Source organism: Lepidochelys olivacea (assembly GCF_965140295.1).
Source record: "Lepidochelys olivacea isolate rLepOli2 genome assembly, chromosome: 10".
NCBI classification, from domain to species: Eukaryota; Metazoa; Chordata; order Testudines; family Cheloniidae; genus Lepidochelys; species Lepidochelys olivacea.
Window position 1 is genome coordinate 4,672,608 of NC_140420.1, and position 20,299 is coordinate 4,692,906.

Consider the following 20,299-nt stretch of genomic DNA (forward strand, 5'->3'; position numbering starts at 1 on the left):
GCAAATAAGACAGACCCTTAATATTTCGTAATGCTCCAGATCCAGGGTTTTATTTACCCTCTGTGATTTTCGCCTTTATGATTGAAAGGTTTTGTGGGTGGGTGATCTGAAGACTTCCTGTTGTGTTAAAAAGGAAAATAAATGTGTCCCCTCTGTGGCTTTCCAAAATCCATTTGTCAGTGATTTTCCTGGGGTGGTATTCTGCATATCTGTGTGAATATCCTTAGTGTGGAAAAGAGGATGTGGTCCGTGTAGAATCTCATCTCTTCTGCAGTAGCTGAGAACTGAACGGGCAAAACTGCTGAATTGTTGATAATTTCCCCCCCCTCCAAAACATAATAGATATAGAAAGCTCATGCAAGATGTAACACAGACTAGATGATCATGATGGTCCCTTCTGACCTAAGTATCTATGAATCTATGGGAAAAAAAACCACCATGGAAGTGAAAAATGCTCGCTTCCCTAGACGAGCTGCCTTCCCATGTGATATTGGCACATACAGAACTCCCGTTACTATTTGTGTGTATTTCATGCATGGGGATCTTATCCAAAGCCAGTTGTTGTCCAGGAGTATCTTCCCATGGCCGATGGATTAGATCCGAAAGGAAGGAAGGCGAGAACCATAAAACCATGAGAGTTTTGTGGTTTCATTTGTATTTTATAATCTGTGAGCCCAACCTTCCCTCTACCACCTGTTAGGTGCGAGAGCCCAGTGTAGGGCGTGATTTAGTCAGCTGGAGACCTTCCAGGTAGGAGCCACTGGTGCCAATGGGAGTCTTTTTTTTCACTGACTTCAGGGGGAGTTGGACCGCACGCTAAGTCAGTCCAGAACCAATGTGCCAGCACAGTGTTTGGAGATCTGTGTGGTTAGAAGTGCCAATTCCTAGATGAAATACAGTTCCTCATTATTTTAATACCAGATCTTGAATATCTCCTATAAAATGCCATGAGGACACAGCTGCAGATGCCCCAGCATCTTGGTCAAATTCTCCTTGGGGTAACTAAAAGTGCCTAGCTAAAATGCCTGCTGCATTTCCACCTGGAGAGAATATTCTATTTCATGTGTATCCAGAGCTGTTTTCTACTGTTAGAACTCTTCTGTTCCACCCCAGCAGTAGCTCCATTTCAGAGGCGAGTAAAGCAATCCCTGTGTATAGGGTTTGTACAGCATTGTGGGGTTCTTTAGTGGGGAAGCTGCAAGATGTGTAGGTGCAATTCTGAAATTCTAACTTCAAAGAGATGCTCTGAAACTATCAGCTGAGGATTTGGTTGAGAATCTGACTCTTAGTGTTTCATAGGATGGACTCTTTTAGGTAGCGAAGAGAATGCTCTGAGTGATGTAGGATTGATGTACTCCTGTTAAGGAGTGAAAGCCTAAATTGCTTTGATTGAAAATCTACCGTCTCTGTGCTCTGTATGAAATATTCAAACTGGGATCATCTTTTTTTTTTTTTTTTTTTAATGGCCAGTTGTTAACCAGTGTAATGGTGGCTCACATGCTTGTATGTCTGCTGTAGGAGTATGGTCACACCTGGGCTGGTATCCCATTTGCCTAGTTCAGTTTGGTGGCCTCCTCTGCAATGACAGGCCTTGATTCTGCTCCTTTTCCCACACTTGCTGCAATGATTCAAAGCCCCAAACTTGGCAGCCCAGTTGAGTTTTAAAAGCAAATTTTCCTGATTTATTGGCATGCTCAAGAAACCCCAGTTACCAGAGGTATAAAATTTGTCACTGGTACCTCCTCTGTGTTTGCAGAAGGGTGTAATTTTTTGTTTTACCACTTGCAGACAGCAAGTCAAGTATCTTCAGGTAGTCATAAAACACAAGATGCCAGTTGAGGAAGTACACGTTTAAAAGGCTGATCCCTCTGAAAGGTGTAATAATCTGCTGGATTACTAGCTGGATAGCTGCTGGCAAATTTACTGCTCTGGGAATAGATAATTAGCAGCTGCTGTAGCCAGCAGATTTCTTTCTGTGTTATAAAAGAAAAGGAACCTTTGGATTGAGTTTGTGCTGTTTGTCTCCATAACCAGTGTTTTCACTCCAACAGTAAAACTGATCATCTCAGTTTTAATAACCCAGAAGAACAAAGCGGCTAAGAGCCCAAGCTTTGCACTTATCCACTCTAAGGCCCTGATTTGACAAAGTACTTATATATGTGCTTAACTTTAAGCATGTGCTTTCAGTTAAGCATGTGATCAAGTGCATTTTTGAGTTGGAGACTTAAGCACCAATCCTGCAGTTGGTTCTCTGTGGGCATTGCAAGATCAGGCCCATTGGATCTGGAACTATCAGGTGCTGAGTACCTCCTGACTGATACTGAGCACCCTCAACTCCCCTTGGCTTTGTTTGGGGATGAGGCACTCAGCACCTCACAGGATTGGGCCCCTAACTCTCTCTGTATTCCCTTGTTGAGCCCAGTGGCTCAAACTGATATGCACGTAGGTCTCAGTCCAAAACCTGATGAAGTTAATGGGGAATCTTGCCCCAATGGGCATTGGATCAGGCCTTTAGGTTGGGATGTGAGGCCAGGAGCTAATGCTGGAGCTGAATGATATGACAGGTTCAACAATAGTTGCTAGAAAGGAACAAAGTCCTTTATATTTGGAGATCTTAGAGATTAGAATCATGGAGCTGGAAGGGACTTCAAGAAGTCATCTAGTCCAGTCCCCTGCACTGAGGCAGGACTAAGTATTATCTAGACCATCCCTGACAGGTGTTTGTCCAACCTGCTCTTAAAAATCCCCGATGATGGAGACTCCACAACCTCCCTGGGCAATGTATTCCAGTGCTTAACTACTCTGACAGGAAGTTTTTCCTAATATCCAACCTAAACCTCCCTTGCTGCAATTTAAGCCCATTGCTTCTTGTCCTGTCCTCAGAGGTTACGAAGAACAATTTTTCTCCCTCCTCCTTGTAACAACCTTTTATGTACTTGAAAACTGTTATCATGTCCCCTCTCAGTCTTCTCTTCTCCAGACTAAACAAACCCAATTTTTTCCATCTTCCCTAATAGGTCATATTTTCTAGATCTTTAATCATTTTTGTTGCCCTTCTCTGGACTTTCTCCAATTTGTCCACATCTTTCCTGAAATGTGGTGCCCAGAACTGGACACAATACTCCAGTTGAAGCCATATCAGTGTGGAGTAGAACGGAAGAGATCTTTAAAGGGCTGCTGTCAATTTAAAAGTCAAAGCACTTTTTAAAAGTCCCTGCTTGTCTTGCTAAACAATACTTTTGAATAGTGAAAGAAAATTTTGTCAAAATTTAATTTTTACGTGTGTGTGTGTGTGTGTGTTTGTGTGTGGAGTGTTTCCCCTTCTGCATTTCACAGACTTGCATAGTAGAAATAGATTAGTCAGCACATATTCGTTCCTAGTCAGTTTCACTTTCTGATTAATGCCATGTTGTAATGGCTCGTGAGCTCTTGTTTAAATCTAGACAAAGACTATTTTCGATGCCGTGTTGTTTTTCAAGGCATGATTTAATAAAACAAACCAAACTAAACCTTGTGTTTTCAAACACAACCTCCACCCCCCGGAGGTTTTGGACCTAACCTCCCCGTGAGCATCCCTTTTAAAAAAGTATCCAGGTGCCAGGCCTACAGGAATGCTTTTTTGTCTAATTGTAGAGCAGGACAGGACTGTCTTCCCCATGGGCTAAGTGAAAAACTTCCTTTAATAGAAATCCAGACCCGGGCCAACCCCTTCTGCAGAAAAAATCCACGAGAGGTGAGAGAATCTCCACAGAGACACTCTTGCCCAGTCCCATGGAGGGGGGCAAGGGTTGGATTTGCCTCAGGTGGAAAACTCATGGGAACCCTAAACAATGAGCCCCAGTCATGTTGCTGCCGTTCTGAGCAGTTATGATGAGATGAGCTCCTCTTTTAGGCACCAAACTGTATATTCGAGCAATTGGGGGGTGTTTTTTTGTTCTTATTTAAGGGAGAGGGATAATGGCAGGCTTGGGTAGCTAACCCCTTTAATTGTGTGCAATGAAGGCTGACCGTTTTGAGGATCAGTCTTTAAGAGGGGTAGTGAACCTTTAATTCCTGAATAAATCATCTCCAGTCTGTTGCCCCTTCATCTGCAAGCTGTTTGAGCGCTGTACATATTCACTGATGGAAAGGGTCATTTGGAGATCAGAGCCCTCAATTGACCCGGGTCACAGGCAAGACACCTGTCACAGAGTCTCCTCTCCGCCCCCGATGGCAACAAGGACTTGTGAATCAAAGAGACACTGGGGAAGGAATATCAATAAAAGGATTTCTAATTGCGGCTTTGCCGACACATTTCATTCCAGGAGGATAGGAAGGGGTTGTTTGTCCCATTCTCTTCTCACCCCAGCCCCTGCATCTCTCCGTCTCGTAAACATAATAATTCTTTTGCGGTTTGAGTTCTGCAAGTCCTTAGAAATCTCCCTTTGTAAACACGAAGGAAAGAAGAAACTAGAGTCCCTAGCTTTGTACCCCTCTGAGCGTTGAGTTTCCATGCACTATTAATAACAATCTAAGGATGAATTAATAGCTGTTATTAAAACACCTGTAGGTGCTAGGAAGGTCTGCTTTGCTTGCTTTCTCTAACTCTGCATCGGTACAGAGTGTTCTAGCAGGGTCCAGCTACCGTGTTTTATCTCGTCATAGAACGTCTCTAATCTGCCGATCCCTAAGCTGTGCACTTAATAATGAACTCCTGGCGGTTTCCCAGGTGGAGTTTCAGTGCCCACCTCCTGTCAGCAAAGGGTTAATATTACTGCTGTGGGGAGGCCTCTTTGTACCCCGCTTTCCTTAATTCTAAGACTTAGTCCTGCGCTTTCACTAGGATTCTGGGGGGTATTTCTCTCTCTCTCAAAAAAAAAATCAAACACAACTGCTGTATGCAAATCAAAGGAATGAAGCACACTGTGGGGATACATCAGCCTCGCTGTGCTGGAGCTGACCATTCCGCAGCCCAGCAAACTGTTTAAATATGTGCTTCGAGTTAAGCACGTGCTTAACTGTAAGTCTGGCCAAACCCAGTAAGTTTTCAATTAAAAAAACCCAAACCTTAGGTTTTTCCATTGGTCAGGTTTTTAGTTTTTACCTCTCCCCGCCTTTCTTCTCCCCCTCCACACCGTTCCTCTTTCAGTGACAAAGTCAGGAAAAGGGAGAGGGAGGAAAAAATTTGAAAACGGAAAATTGTTTGATTTGTTGGAAACCTTGGAAAGAAATGAATTTTCTCTAAAGGTCACTTTTTAATGCTAAAAAGGTTTCAGAGGGGAAAAAATTATGATTGACTCTTCTTAAGTAGGTTCATCCAGAATGGATCCACAATGGGCTAAACGTACTGGCTACACGTGTAACATACAGTCACTCTTGGGGTTCCTCCCAGTCATCGATGTGAATTAACGATGTTACTTACTTCTAGTGTGGCCATCACCGTGGTATCTGGACACCAAAATACCAGAATGAAAAGTTTTCCATGATGCCCTCATAAGAATGATCTTCTCTGCTCTTTTTTATATTTCATTCCATGGTTTCTCCTTGTACAGAAAGCAGATGATGGTAGTTTTGCTGACAAACCATGTTCCGTAAACCAATCTTTTGTTATTTACAAGAATGAATTGAGCTGTTTCGTGTATCACACCAGCTTTCCTGGAAAAAATGGGTTTGGCTGCTTTTTCATTACTGTATCTTTTAAAATATCTTTAAATTAACGAAGTGAAATGCTGCAGTCTAAGTATTAGGTTGACTTTCTTAATGATCTCACTAGTTAAGTGGCATTCTCACTGTATTGATTCATTGTATTACGATAGTTCTAGACGGCGCGGACCAGCTGTGGGTTTTTCTTTGCTGTGTATGTAATACCGACAGACCGCGGTCGTCAGCAGGCGGGATTGAATCTGGGGCCTTTGGAGCTTAGTGCATAATTCTCTAGTCATTAATCTCTTTCTAAGTGATCTCAGTGCCACTAAATAGGACAGAACACCACACCCAGAAGGTGCGTGGGTTATGTGTCGACATACCCTGAGTGACTTAGACCCTCATCCTCAAAAATGTTTAGTCACCTAACTTCTGTTGAAACCAGTGAGAATTAGGCAACTAAATACCTTTGAGGATCTGGGCCTTTATCTCCCCCTGGCTTCCGTGGTTGTTGAGGGCACACAGCACCATTCAGGATCAGAACTCTCTTGGAAAGGGTGGCTCTTTCTGACTATAAATTGGATTCTTCTTTCCTACCTACAATACTAAATAGCACAAGGCTGAGGAGGTGGGAGGATTCAGTGCCCTGCAAGGTGGAACAGGCATCTATCTCCAGCCGGTATTGAGGGGAGCTAATGTGTCAAGCCAACAGGCGGTGTGGGATTGAAAGAGCATCCCCTGAAGCAGGTCTCCTCTGATGGCTGGAGAGAGGGTTCAGAGAAGAGCCACGAGAATGACTGAAGGATTAGAAAACCTGCCTGATTCTGATAGAGGCCCAGAGCTCAATCTAATTAGCGTAACCTCCGTGTTAAAGGGTGATTTGATCATACTCTGTACGTACCTACCTAGGGAACAAATATTTAATAATGGCCTCTTCAGTCTAGCAGAGAAAGGATAACATGATCCAATGGCTGGATGTTGAAGCTAGACAAATTCAGACTGGAAATAAGATATAAATTTTTAACAGTGAGTGTCATTAATAAGGCTATGTTTTAGTCACAGGTATTTTTAGTAAAAGTCATGGACAGGTCACGGGCACTAAACAAAAATTCACAGCCCGTGACCTGTCCATGACTTGTACTATATACCCCTGACTAAATCTTGGGTGCTCTGGGGGTAGGCGGCTGCCCAGGGGCACTGTGTGTGCTCTGGGGGAGGCGGCCTGAGGGTGCTGCGGGTGCTCTGGGGGGTGGTGGTGTGCGGCCTGGGACTCCCACTGCTGCTGGGGGCTGGAGTTTGGTAGGGCTGGCAGGTTCCCTACGTGGCTCTGTGCACTGGTCCTGGAAGCGGCCAGCATGTCCCTCAGCTCCTAGGTGGAGGCGCAGCCTGGGGGGTTCCGCACACTGTTCTCGCCCTGAGCGCCAGCTCTGCAGCTCCCATTGGTTGGTAACAGCAGCCAATGGGAACTGTGGGCAGGGGGGCAGTGCCTGTGGGCGGAGGCAGTGCACAGAGCCGCCTGGCCACGCCTCCGCCTAGGAGCCGAGGGACATGTCACCACTTCCGGGGAGCCCCTTGGGGTAAGTGCTGCCTGGAGCCCTCACCCCCTCCCATTCTCCAATCCCCTACCCCAGCCCTGAGCCCCCTTCCACACCCAAACTCCTGCTGTTGCTGGGGTTGGGGCGCAGTGGCCCGAGACTGTCCCAGCAGTGGCCAGCTGCACTGGCCGCTGCAGAAGTCACAGAATCCATGACTTCCATGACAGACTCACAGCCTTAGTCATTAACCATTGGAACAATTTACCAAGCAAGGGTCATGGTGGATTCTTCTCCATCACTGACAATTTTTAAATCAAGATGGGATGTTTTTCTGGAAGATCTGCTCTAGGGGTTATTGTGGGGCAGGTCTCTGGCCTGAGCTATTCAGGAGGTCAGACTAGATGGTCACAGTGGTCCCTTCATGCCTTGGAATATGTGAACGGCTGGGGGCTTGCGTGAAATGAGCTGCTGGATTGCAGTCCAGTTCCTTCCAGAACTAGGTATGCATGTCACAGAAAACCATACTCAAATAGGCACAAATTGACTGGCAGGGTCAACAAAGAGCCCAGGGAATGGATGGGATATGTCCCCTAGTTCCCCGTCGGAGTTTTCCCCACACCAGGAATGAGGCACATGGTTAGGATGGATAAACCGAGGACTCCAGTCTCTAGGGCTGTCACCTTTCTACTTAGTTAATGTCTTCTAAGAAGAAAAGAAACGCCCCCTTTAATTGTCTCTTATATCCCACTATACATAGTCATATGCTGTTATGTGCATTCACCAGTAACCCTCTGGCCTTAACAACTCTATGGAAATGAGCATGACTTCCGGCCTTGGAAAGAAAACACCGTAATCCTCCCAAAGGAGTGAAATGTTATTACTATTGACTATCCCCTGTGCTCTCCAGAGACAAAGCACTGAACCCATGCTGCCGTTTGGGAATAAAGGCTTCCTTGTCTTCACAACCTGAGATTAAAAGGCAGCCCTTGCGGGCTTGGCTCATAGGCCTGTGGCGTTCGGAGTTGGAGGAGGAATCAGCCAGCCGTACTGGATTTTCCAAAGTATTGGGTTCAGAGGGAAAATCTTGTGTTAGTCACTTACAAACCTGCAGGGCGTTGAACTGCCCATAATTACACAGCCTGGGTCATAAAAATTAGCATGATCTTAATGTAAATCAAATGTTGAATGAAGGGGGGTAGGTTATGTCTCAAAGGAGATGAGGATCACTTAGAAAGGGTTGTACCCAACCACATGGAGTGGGGGTGACCCCTTTATCTCCCCTTTCAGTGACTGTTTTGAGGTTCAGTCTCTGCAGCGTGTCCCTGGGACACATTCTGATCTCATTCACGTGGGTGACAATCCAGACTAACTCCACTGACTTTAGCGGATTCACTCACCTGCAGAAATGAGATTGGGATCTGGCCCTCCATTGGATCCAACTCTGCAAATGCTTTGGGGCTTCAGCGCTTATTGAAATGAGGGGCTAACTACAGAGCCGGGCAGACCATGGGCAGATGGTGGACACGGTTACTCCACACAGCTGTGCCATTGCATCCTGGTTTCCGTGTGCGAACCCTTTGTGCTTCCACTCCTTGGAACCCACCCAGCTCCTCCAGTCCTGGTCTTGGGATCTCACTCAGTCACGCCAATGCGCCTCATGCCTGACCGCCCTATTTCAGTCCTAGCCGGAGGGGTCTTCCCCAACCTACAACTCCATCACTACACCCAAACCTGTATGACTTCTCTTCCTGCACACCCCTCTGCTAGTGCCCCTCAATACTGACCTGCAGCGTCCCTCGCTCTCCCAGTCCTCGGCTTGTCAGCCAGTAAAGCCAAACTGCTCTCACTGTGAACACAAACGGGATCTGAGACAATCCCACACAAACCAGCATCCAAACCCAGGTCTGCTGGAGCTGCCGGCTAATGTGCTCTCTCTGCTCATCTCCCTCCTCTGGGATAGTCGCTTTAGGCTGTGCTGTCGTGTTTGGCAGATGACACCAATTAACTTTTTGAAAATCCGAAGTGGCTGTGCCGGTGTCAGAAATCGGCTTGGCTCTTATCTAAGGTTAATAACCGGGCCTCGGAGAACTGATTCAAGTGGAAATTACTCCAAATGGCAATGTTAATATTGGCTCTGAGTCAGGATTCTGTCCTCTTTGTCACTCCAAATCCCTCCAGGTCTTAAAGGTAAATAGCTGGCAAAGGAAAACTGGTTGCTTTCTGGCCCACACCCCCTGCCTGCGCTCTCTGAACAGTCAGTTATTAGAAGCAGCTTCCGGGTCATGACCTCCGCTGGGGTCATTGACTTGTGGACACTGTGGACCAAACTCGCTTAACTCTGCATCCAGGAGGGATGTGTCTGTACTGGGCTAAATCCTGCTGTTTGCAAGACCAAAGTGAGCAAGGGAAACGTTTTGACTCTCTCTGTTTCTTGCAGCAGAACCAGGATTTATACTGTAACCTTGGGCTCTCTTCCCCTATCCCACCAGCCCCTCTTCATGTACCTCAGCCATACGCTGGATGGGCAACCCCTGTAGGGGAGAGTTCGGTTTCCAGTGGTGGGTTTTGGGTGCCATACAGACATTTGCCCACTAGGAGCTAGTCTCAGACCTGGCTGCTCCATTTCATGCACACCTTCAGGCTTGACTGCTATTGAACCAGATTCAAACCAGGGACCTCAGAGCTAAAGGCACCAGGCCCCGGCCCATCCACTCCTTGCTCTGGAGACAGCAGGAGGTGCTTTGTGCTGGCCAAGCTCCGGAGCATGGACCATGTTCCTTCAAGCAGCAAATATCTGGGGCAGGGGGATCGTTCCCCCACCCAGACCTTGGATATTCTTGTATCAAACTGTAATTAGGTGCAAAGGGCGGTGTACGTGTGTGGGGAAAGCGCATTAATAAATTGTCCTCCTTGTTGTTAACTGATGGGTCTCAAAGTCAGCGGATTGTTGAGCCGAGGGGCTGGCTTTCATTCCGGGGGCATCGTCGCTTCGTTATTGCCTCTATTAGCATATTCAGGTTTCCCTTCTTAAAGGCAATTAGCTCACGGCCAGGCCTGATTGGAAACCCACAGCCTCATTTGCACGGTTTTTGAATCAAAAATAATAGATTGAGGAATTGATGTGCCCGGAGGGCCCAGTGGCTGCCTTTGTGAGTCACTTGAAGTGAAATGCTGGATTCTCTGAAGCGGGGGGAAGAAGGGGGAAGATTAAAGTAATTAGAAGTAAAAAGGTTTCCTGTTGCCAAAAGGAACTTGGCCTAATTTGCTCCCGGGCAGCTTGCTGGAGTGCTAATGCTCCTCTGCTTTGCGTGTGGGAAGGCAAGGAGGGACATTAGAGATTCAACAGAAGCTCTGACATGCCTCTCCAATAGGCGCTTCGGTGGGGGGGGGGGAGATTGGGGGCCCTGGAGCACCCGCTGAGCATTTGGAAGTGGCTCCAGCACACTGCAGGGTCTTGGTGGGAACAGGGGTTGTGGACAGAAGTGGCAGTTCTGCTTCCATGTGCATCTCTTCGGAGACTGGCCACGTCATTGTGAACCAGGAATGTCAAGCGCCTCTTCCCGTCTGTTCCCAAGTCAGGAACAAAAACACCCCATTTGGGCCATGGTCATCCTCCGCGTAACTCCATCTGCGATAGCATGGGGTTACCCCAGCACTGGCTCTGGGCCCTTATTTTCAGTCTAGGTGCTGCTATTTCGGTGCCCCCCCCCACCGCCAAAAAGAAAAAGGAAAAGGCTGGTATATCTGCAATGTAATAACTTTGCAGCAGTGGCTTTCCACTCTCACAAAGGCGGCCTTGTCTCAACTTTGCTGCAGATAAGCCTGTTATTGTGATTCATATGCAGAGATGGGTGGTACTGTATGTCTGGTGTGAGCGGATAAATCTGCACCAACCCTCGGCCTCCTTTCCTGGTTCCAAACTGTTTTACATTTTCACAAAAAGGGTTCTGTCCCCCTTAAGCTCCGTTCCTGGGGCAGCCTGTCACGCTGCCTTTGAAAGAGGCACTCCCAGCCTAATTGTGGCCGGACTGAATTCAGAGCATCGCCCCAGCTATTCTAGGGGCCGCCTGAGTGAATTGAGGAGGGGAGGGAAAGGGGCGCAAAGGAAAGGGGAAATTAATCTGTGTTGGCCTTGCTGGGAGTCTTGTCCCCACCACGATGCCATCGGCTTCCCAGCTCACTGGCTTGAAAGGGTGACGCTTTCTTTAGCACTGGAGAAATCTTTCAACCGTATCGGCCCCAGGATAAATCCCATTGCCTTTTGCTTGCTTTTGTGGCGTTTTTATAATGAGACACAGTTTCTTCCCTGGTTTCCTAACAACTTTGGGTACGTCTACACTGCAGCAGGGAGCGTGCGTCCCGGCTTGGGTGGACAGGTGCATGCTAGCTGTTCTCCAGCTAAAGCGCGACCAATAGCAATGTAGCTGGGGGTGGCGTGCGGAAGCTGGGGCTCGCCGCCTGAGTACAAACCCACCTGGGCTCGCTGGATCTCTATCCTGGCGGCTAGCCTTAGCTGCAGTGGCCACACTGCTGGTTTTAGCATACTAGCTCGCCTGTCTGTCCAAGTGGGAAAGCACCTCCCAGCTGCTGAGGCAGGTGTGGGCTGAGGTGGACCCATATATGAGTAGCCTTTGTTTATGGTTGTGATCTTTAATCTATGGACAAGGCACCCAGAGCACTGGATGGCCGCCTACGGCTGTATTTTTAAAGAGGTGAAGAAATAAATAATCTAATGAATGGGCTTACTAGCAGTAACAGGCATGGGAATTTGGATTTAAACGGGGACTGTTGCACACGCAGCATATTTTGAATGTATAACGCTGAGTGCTGGCACCTTCATTTATTACTATTTGTATTTGGGTGGGTGGCATCTGTAGGCCCTGACATGCTGGGAGCTGTACACGCCCAGGATATGTGTACACTGCAGTTAGACACCTGCGGCTGGCCCGTGCCAGCTGGATCAGGCTCAGGGGCTCTAAGATCCTGTGAGGTGGGAGGGTCCCAGAGCTCGGGCTGCAGGCTGAGCCTGAATGTCTACACTGCAATTAAACAGCCTGGCAGCCTGAGCCCCGTGAGTCTGAGTCAGCTGGCTCGGGCCAGCTGCGGGGATCTAATTGCAGTGTAGACGTAACTACAAAATGAGAGACAGCTTCTGCCCCAAACAGCGTACAGCATAAATAGAGAGAGGGGAAAGTCATGCAGGAAGGGACTTGCCCAGGGACACGCAGTAGGTCAGTGGCAGGGCTGGGGTTAGAAGCCAAGTCTCTTAAATTCTAGTCTAATGCCCCCTGCTAGACCACTCTGCCTTCTTCAGATTGGAGGCTAACAGTTGTGCTCTCATCAAAGCAGGGAACAGAAACCAGCCATGTGACTTACATGTGCCATCCCAAGTGTGCTCATTCACAATATCATAGGGAGAATATCATGTTTGTGAGCCCTGTGAAGGTTATTCATTGGAAGGGTTTGGATGATAACTGAGGAACAAATGTGAGCAAATTCAGATCTGTTTGCAGGAAATTTGCAAGTAGGAAAAGAGGTCACATTCCCTGAAGAAATGAATTGTGAATGACTCACCCAGTTCTACAGTTCTCAAAGAAGTTTGCCCTTCTAGTGAGGAATTGGCTCAGTCTTTCTCTACTTACGTCTGTCCTGTGGTATGATATTTCTTCTTCTGATTTAAAGAGCTCCGTAAATCAAGACGCTTAAGACCAGATTGTGCAGATACATCTTGCACCACTTCCCAAGAACTACCAAACCTGGACTGAGAGAGAATGCTAGGGCCGAGGCCCTGGCACAAAGAATGGCCTTCCATCCACTCTCCCATGCTGGTGAGAGATTAATGGCCAGAGCGTTTGACCTGATCCCATGCCCTGGTTTCATGGTAGTTGGGGAGTGGTGGTCCCAGTGATAACTGGGGTTCATACCATTTAGTGCCTTGAGCCCCATCCTCTGTCCTCTTGTGACCTGACCCCTAGCGATGTCATGTTAGTGCTGGATTTTATAATATGCTACTTGACTCCATGGCATTAGCTGAGACTTGAAAGCAAGAAGCAGGTGAAGCAGATTTTGGGCCCTGGGGCTGGGAGAATGGCAACAGGGCCAACCTCAAGGGTTCAAAAAAAGGTCATGAACCAGTGGCTCAAAAAATCTGGAGAGTGGCTTAAAAAAGATTTTGTGAAAAACAAAAGTGGTGGTTTTTTTTAATTGACCTGGTCTCTGCCCTATAGGGTGCACTCTGGTCACACTCCCAAGCTGTTCTCCACCACTGCAAAAGCTGGAAACTTACTCTCTGTTAAATGACAGCTGCAAATCCCCTGTATCCACCTGACTCCAGGAACTGGAGCTTTGAGAAACACACTGAGCGGTGTGACCAGTGGTTAGGGCGGTAGTATGGGACTCAGGAGATCCCCATTCAATTCTCTGCTCTGGCAGGGGCTTCGTGGATGTCTTTGGGGTAGTCATTTAGACTCTCTGGCCCAGATCCTCAATGGTATTTAGGCTCCTCACTTCCATTGCAATCGATACCTTTGAGGATCGGTGTCTCAGTTTCCCATCTGTAAAATGAGGATAGTATCACTGTCTTATGTCCTTGGGGCACCATGAGGATAAACACATTAGCGATTCTGAGATGCTCAGATACTACGGAGATGGGATGCCTTAAAGTACTTGGATGCGCCGTTTTGTTGTGGCCCAGACTTTTGGGAAACCCTGCATCCGTCTCTGGGAGCCAGCGACTTGTGCTGTTACCGTCTGGCAGTGTTTTCATTTTAATTCAAACTCCCTGGAATGCTCTCTTCTGTTGATTTCCTCCTTCCCCGCTTCAAATCGTAGATCTCAATAATGAGTCTGATTTTTCAGAGGTGCTGAGCACCTGTAGCTCCCAGTGAGTGTAATCAAGTCCTCAGCCAGATGCCCAGGACTTCTGAAAATGCGATGTGTTGTATTGTAGGTCGTGTTTTGCTGATCCTATGGGAAGTCAGCAGGGGAGCTGCCTGCCCACTTTGTCCCATTACAGTTTCATAGGAAGCCTGCTGAGTCTTCCATGTCGTTCCTCCAAGGAGCACTCCTGTTAGTCGTGAGCATTGAGCAGCCTCGCTCCCCTTGAACAGCACCTTTACATTAGGGACGTGTTTTACGCAGTTTCCTACCACATCACTCTTTGGACAAGATCAAAAAACTCTCCATATTAAGTCCATATAATCCCAACAATGGTGCTGTCCATGTCTCCCATCCCTTCCATCCAGTAGGACTGCAAAGAGCCAAGAGCTAGATTTACAAAGGTATTTAGGCACCTAAAGATATAGATAGGTGCCTACCAGATTATGTACCTAACTCCCTTTGGTATCAGTGGCAGTTAGGCACCAAGTGGGTGAGGTTCCTATTTGCATCTTCAGGTGCCTAAATACCATTGGCCCTAAATCCTGGGGAATAGTGCAGGACATAGGCATATACCTCCAGACAAGTTAACTTGGAAATCAGCCCTTTCTTCCTCACTTTCCCTGTCCCTAAAATTTATCTCCATTTTGCAGCTTCTGTGGGGATTGCTTAACTTGCTCTGTGATCCTCAGATGAAGAGGCAGTGCTGTGGTGTAATTATAATAATTTCACTTACATGTGCAGAAGTATTTTTAAGATCAGATTCTGGCCTTTGGTGCTTTGAATACAACTGCTGTGTCCTCCATCAGCAAAGCAACATCACACAGATGTTGTTTGAAATGGCCTTGCTCTTAATTAAAACCTGTTGACGCAGAGGTGCTTGTGAAGGCTCTTGTACAGTTGCCCAGCACCAGCAGTGTGATAACTGGAAGACGATATATCTCAGATCCCAACCAGATAGCTTGCAAGGCAGCAAGGAGAACAGTGTGGGGCAGGGCAGGGCAGATTTCCCTAGGTGACCGCGGGGGAGGACGACACCTGTGGATTGGAGAGATCTTCCCTTATCTCCGGTATCTGGTGACGAGGCAGGTCCTAGGACACTTGCAATTGTCAGATCTGCTGAGGAAGAGATGCAGCTAATGGAAGATGCCTCTAGCACACAAATTAATGGTCGTGCTCTAGAGTGGGGAAGGAGAGACTCTTTAGCAGCTGCTGGGGATCTAGCTTCCGTGGCTAAGGAAGAACAGGGGCAGCATCTCCGATGGAACTTTCTAGACATATCCCAGGTGCTTGCTGCATGACTGAGTGCTGTCGTGGAGCTTGCCAGAGATGGCATGGCCTCTAAGGATCATGGGAGCAGCCTCCTCCATGCCTGTCAGACATGCCCTGAGGGGGATTCTGGGTAAACATTTGGGGCTGTGGTAAACGCCACGGGCAATGCTTAGGATAACGTTTGTCAAGTAAAGAGGCAGTCCCACTGGGAAAGGTGTCTGTGGTCCACCTGGTGTTCAGGTTTCTCTCCTGGAGCATTGCAAGGTGATGGCTGAAAAGGGATTTCAGGGAAGAGCAGTGGGAATGGTTAGAGCCTGATTTATGAGGAGAGATATTAAGAGCTAAATACGTCCAGCTTGGCTAAGCTGAGATTAAGCAGGGGGCAGGGAAGGAGTGAGACAGGATAACTGTCTGTCTGCAAATATTTGAACGGTATGAACGCCCAAGGAGGGAGAGGAATTATGAGCATAATAAAAGGGAGTTTAACTGCGCAGAAGGGGAAATCTAGTCAGAATATTCTGTAAAACTTTCTGACAGGCCTGTTAATCTTCCCCAGGGAAGTGGTGGATGCGTCATTGCTTGGCACCTTTAAAACGAGACTGGGCCATTCACTAATACACAAAACTCCCATTGCCAGAGTGAGGGCTGCACTCAGGAGCTGGACAGTAGGTTTGTACTGGGATTGGTTAGTGTGTAATCTCCTTCCCATATATCTGCAACCCTCATTTCCCTGTAAAACGTAACCCACACCTGGACCGTCAGCCGGGTCAGTAATGTGCCCCACGCAGTTAACCAGCTCCTGATAAGGAGCGAGAGAGAGCGGGCGGGTTCCCTCAGATAGGTAAATCTCAAAGAGCTAACGCTGGGTTTTTTTTGGCAGGGCAGTGTTTTGTGCCTAGGTCCTGCGATGGCGGCTGCGTTACCAGTGCCAAGATGGGAAAGATGGTAGCCGGGTTCACTGAGCTCAGGCCCGTCTCGTAGCAGTTCAGCAAACGAGGGCTGAGGTGGCTGGCAGAGCCGCTGAGCTGCTAACTCTGCCTCCCATCTCATTCCCCTCCCCTGTCCATCAAGACATCTACAGTAAGAGAGGTTCTGGGCCTTGTTCAATAGCAGGAGGTGGCTCAACCAGTTTGACTTTCCAAGTGAACCAGCAGGAGTTGGTTCAGTTCACAAAGCCTCGAAGAGGAACAGTGGGTGGGCAGATGGACCAGATTCCTGCTGTAATGGGTTATGAATTAGGCTGGGGGAATCCTGTAGGGTCCGTTTACAAAGGGAGCCGGTGAACAGAACTAGGAGGGTCAAGTTGGATGAGCCATCTCCTCCCATCCATCGAGACCCAAGGCCCTTCTTACTGTATATGTCTTCTTGGAAGGAGAAAGATGATCCTGGGGGGTGGAGGGGAATGAGATGAGAGGGAAGGTTACCAGCTTACCAGCTGTGCCAACCAGCTCAGCCCTTGTTTGCCAAATTGCTATGAGACGGGCTGAGATTAGCCAACCCATCGAGCATCTTGATCTGTTATTTATTTATTTTGTGCGTTTCAGTAGCTCCTAGGAGCCTCCGTCAGGGGCATGAAGCCCATGCGCTAGGGGCTGTACAAACTCAATCAAAAGGTGATTACCACTTCAAATTGCTTACAGTCCAGGCATGTTAGTGGTGGAGAGCCTCCTTAGCTGGTATAAATCAGTGTGGCTCCTGTGACTTCAGTGAAGTGACGCTGCTTTAGACCAGCTGAGGATCTCACCCTCTGGGAAAATGCCTCAGAACTCTGGTTTGTGCATGCCCCTTGTGCTGGGCGGGGCATGCACAAACAAGAACCCTCGCTAGCACCTAGTGCACTGTGGTTGGAAGAACCAGAGCCAGAGCCGCAGACTTCTCTATCCCCTTATTGTATCTTTAGGATGTTTGTTAGTGCCCTAGGCTTTCCAGGCAAATGACATTTTCACTTTGCAGGGGAAGGCGGGAAATCCATGTTTACGCTCTTTAATGGAGCACTCTCCCAGAAAGCCGTCCCAACCAGCAACATGCATTCTAGCCGTAATGAGACTTGGTGATGTGAAATCAATCCCGCCTCGTAATGAAGCTGGACCTCTGGCCTCACTGAAGCTATTTCCTGACATTTTTAAAGGAATAAACTGTGCTCCCTCCCCCCCATTTTAAATAGTAAATCAGCTCACGGGGCCTCTGCCACAAAGGCACCTGCAGACAAACAAGCAAAGATCATGAGGCTTATTTTATATGAATCTTCCTCCAGTGGGCTGGACTGAGGGGAATTTTGGATCACATGGTACCAGTTCTGACACATAGGCATTATTTAAACCCTTGTAGATCAGATCGCCTCATCTGTGTTCTGTTCAGGTTCTTATACCTCATCCATCACCGTGGTATCGGAGTGCGTACAGCTCCTGACGTTAGGGGGGATAAAAAGAGAGAGAGACAACAATATAATGGATGGACGCCCTTTAGCACCAAGTAGAAAGGAACCTCAGATCATGGATTCTCAACCTGGGGGAGGCAACAGGGGTCTGGAATTGTGACCACCGTGCCCTTCCCATGCTGCTAAATGTCTGCGGATGGCACCCATCTAAATGGGACGAAGGGTTTTCCCCTGCTTTGTGTCAAGTAATAATTCTACTTCGCTCTTCTATCGGCTGTTTCATTCCAGAACCTGAAAACACTGTGCAAATATTAGATGATAACATTTCCTTTTCAGAGTAACAGCCGTGTTAGTCTGTATTTGCAAAAAGAAAAGGAGTACTTATGGCACCTTAGAGACTAACCAATTTATTTGAGCATAAGCTTTCGTGAGCTACAGCTCACTTCATCGGATGCATACTGTGGAAAGTTTAGAAGATCTTATTATATACACACAAAGCATGAAAAAAATACCTCTTCCCACCCCACTCTCCTGCTGGTAATAGCTTATCTAAAGTGATCACTCTCCTTACAAAGTGTATGATAATCAAGTTGGGCCATTTCCAACACAAATCCAGGTTTTCTCCCCCCCCACCACAAACTCACTCACCTGCTGGTAATAACTTATCCAAAGTGACCACTCTCCTTACATTGTGTATGATAATCAAGGTGGGCCATTTCCAGCACAAATCCAGGGTTTAACAAGAACGTCTGGGGGGGGGGGGGTAGGAAAAAACAAGGGGAAATAGGCTACCTTGCATAATGACTAAGCCACTCCCAGTCTCTATTCAAGCCTAAGTTAATTGTATCCAATTTGCAAATGAATTCCAATTCAGCAGTTTCTTGCTGGAGTCTGGATTTGAAGTTTTTTTGTTGTAAAATAGCGACTTTCATGTCTGTAATCGCGTGACCAGAGAGATTGAAGTGTTCTCTGACTGGTTTATGAATGTTATAATTCTTGACATCTGATTTGTGTCCATTTATTCTTTTACGTAGAGACTGTCCAGTTTGACCAATGTACATGGCAGAGGGGCATTGCTGGCACATGATGGCATATATCACATTGGTGGATGTGCAGGTAAACGAGCCTCTGATAGTGTGGCTGATGTTATTAGGCCCTGTGATGGTGTCCCCTGAATAGATATGTGGGCACAGTTGGCAATGGGCTTTGTTGCAAGGATAGGTTCCTGGGTTAGTGGTTCTGTTGTGTGGTATGTGGTTGCTGGTGAGTATTTGCTTCAGGTTGGGGGGCTGTCTGTAGGCAAAGACTGGCCTGTCTCCCAAGATTTGTGAGAGTGTGGGGTCATCCTTCAGGATAGGTTGTAGATCCTTAATAATGCGTTGGAGGGGTTTTAGTTGGGGGCTGAAGGTGACGGCTAGTGGCGTTCTGTTATTTTCTTTGTTAGGCCTGTCCTGTAGTCAAGACACAAATCAGATGTCAAGAATTATAACATTCATAAACCAGTCGGAGAACACTTCAATCTCTCTGGTCACGCGATTACAGACATGAAAGTCGCTATTTTACAACAAAAAAACTTCAAATCCAGACTCCAGCGAGAAACTGCTGAATTGGAATTCATTTGCAAATTGGATACAATTAACTTAGGCTTGAATAGAGACTGGGAGTGGCTTAGTCATTATGCAAGGTAGCCTATTTCCCCTTGTTTTTTCCTACCCCCCTCCCCCAGACGTTCTTGGTTAAACCCTGGATTTGTACTGGAAATGGCCCACCTTGATTATCATACACATTGTAAGGAGAGTGATCACTTTAGATAAGCTATTACCAGCAGGAGAGTGGGGTGGGAGGAGGTATTTTTTTCATGCTTTGTGTGTATATAATAAGATCTTCTAAACTTTCCACAGTATGCATCCGATGAAGTGAGCTGTAGCTCACGAAAGCTTATGCTCAAATAAATTGGTTAGTCTCTAAGGTGCCATAAGTACTCCTTTTCTTTTTGAAAATTTCCTTTGAAAGTCACTACCCTCTGGGATGGCAAATAACAGCCCTGTGAACCATGTGCAGCAAGCCCACATTGCAGGCTAGGATGGGAGAGCATAAGAAGATTAACAGCAGTTTAAATTGCACTTTGGAATGAGTCATAAACTAGAGGTCCTGGGATGTTTCCCAAGAGCAGGGGCCTTAGCCCCAGTTTACTGGCCAGATTCTAATTTGGGTCTTTACTGTTGCCACATGTTTCAGTATAAGATGCTGAAAGTCCAAGTCGACCCCCGGTCACTGGTGTTGTGATAACCGCTTTCTGACTTCGAGACATGCTGTATTTGCCTCTGTAGGTCCTATCAGGTAGGAGGCTCTGGCTCTGCAATCTTACTTGTCAGTGAGTTCATCCTCCCTTAAACAGCTGGTTCCATTATGGTCTCAGCGTGTTATCAACGGAACTCCTTCCTCTGTGTGACGGGGTTTGACTCACCACCGCAGCGCCACCTACTGGCCATCCTGGGAATTAGCTCTCATTTCACCGGAGCACCCTGGTTTAGTGGTGTCTCACTTGTCGTCACTCTTGCCTCCACCTCTAGGACCCACGTCACTCCCCGGACGCGGCATCCTCTTCTGGACACAG

At 47.3% G+C, this 20,299-nt stretch overlaps 1 protein-coding gene across 1 annotated transcript in view; it reads left to right on the top strand.

Moving 5' to 3' along the window:
• HS3ST6 (heparan sulfate-glucosamine 3-sulfotransferase 6) overlaps window positions 1-20,299 on the top strand; it is a gene marked incomplete at its 5' end in the record, with an annotated part of 119,291 nt that overhangs the window by 65,627 nt on the left and 33,365 nt on the right. The gene's annotated exons all lie outside the window — the stretch shown is intronic.